The sequence below is a fragment of the Wasmannia auropunctata genome, unplaced genomic scaffold (assembly GCF_000956235.1).
Source record: "Wasmannia auropunctata unplaced genomic scaffold, wasmannia.A_1.0 LD334229.1, whole genome shotgun sequence".
Lineage (NCBI taxonomy): Eukaryota > Metazoa > Arthropoda > Insecta > Hymenoptera > Formicidae > Wasmannia > Wasmannia auropunctata.
In genome coordinates, this window is record NW_012028661.1 from 5836 (window position 1) to 7102 (window position 1267).

Genomic DNA, 1267 nt, shown 5'->3' on the forward strand with positions numbered 1-1267 from the left:
TCTGGGTAACGCTAAAAGTAAGATTATAGCGAGGAAAGTAAGGTTTTTCATTAAAAAATCACTTTGACCTTCTAATAACCTTTAAATTTGACCTCAAGGTCAAGCTAGCCAAAGTCGTTGGCCTCCAAACCTACTAAAACATTCGTTCGCCCGTAATAAATCTTCTAAAGTTTGAAGAAAACATCTTCTGGACAATTTTTCAACATTTGACCTTTTGAAGGTCACTTTAGCAAATTATCAAACTATCATTTCTGATGTAAAATTTCCCGCTCTTTCCGAATCCGGTGTCAAAAATAGGGGTTCTCATTTAAAAAAATCACTGTAACCTTCAAATAACCTTGAAAATTGACCTCAAGGTCAAAACCAATAATGCAGAAAGATGATCCCCATTGTCCTGAACAACTTTTGTTTAAACAATTTTGTTGTATAGCGCTTACTTTAGGAGATATTTGGGGATATAGGATACTATATCTATATATATGGACCATAGCCTGCAACTTGTCGCTTGTCGTAACTCCACTTGTTATATAGAGAGAGTATGAAAAGTTTGGCGTGTAGCAAACGCCGTCGTCGCGCGTTCCATCGCGTCCGCGAGATCTCGGCGATCTCGCGAGGGCGATGGAGCGCGCGACGACGGCGCCTGCTCGACGCTTGTCGTAATTTCACTCGTTATATAGTATCTAGTAAAAAGATTATGAATAGTCCGTCGCGAAGCAGGCGCTATCGTCGCGAGTTCCACCGCGCTACGCGAGATATCGGCGATCTCGCGAGACTCTTGAAGTATCATAGCCAGCTCCAACTCGACACTAGTCGTAATTCCACGCGTTATATAAAAATAGAGAGACGCGTTTGGAAAAAGATTATGAAAAGTTCGTCGCGTAGGAGGAACTATCATCGCGCGCTCCACAGCGTCATGCGTGGTCGCGGCAATCTCCCGAGGCTCGTGCACTACCGTAGCCGAGGGGACTATAATGCAGTACCCTACCGTAGCCTGCAACTGGACATTTACCGTCAATTGATTCGCATGATACATTCTGACATCTGTAAAAAAATTATGGAACGTAGCAGGCTCCATTTCGACAGCGCCGCGCAAGATCTCGCGGCGATCGGTAGGCTCGTGGATTACCATGACCTGCACGACGTTCTTTTAGACTAGAGAGAAGCATGAGACGGCCGATAATTGCTTTTATTTTTGAAATGGAACTACGTACATACGTCAACAGCAATGAATCGCTGGGTCACATAGATCGGTGAACTTACCGACGTG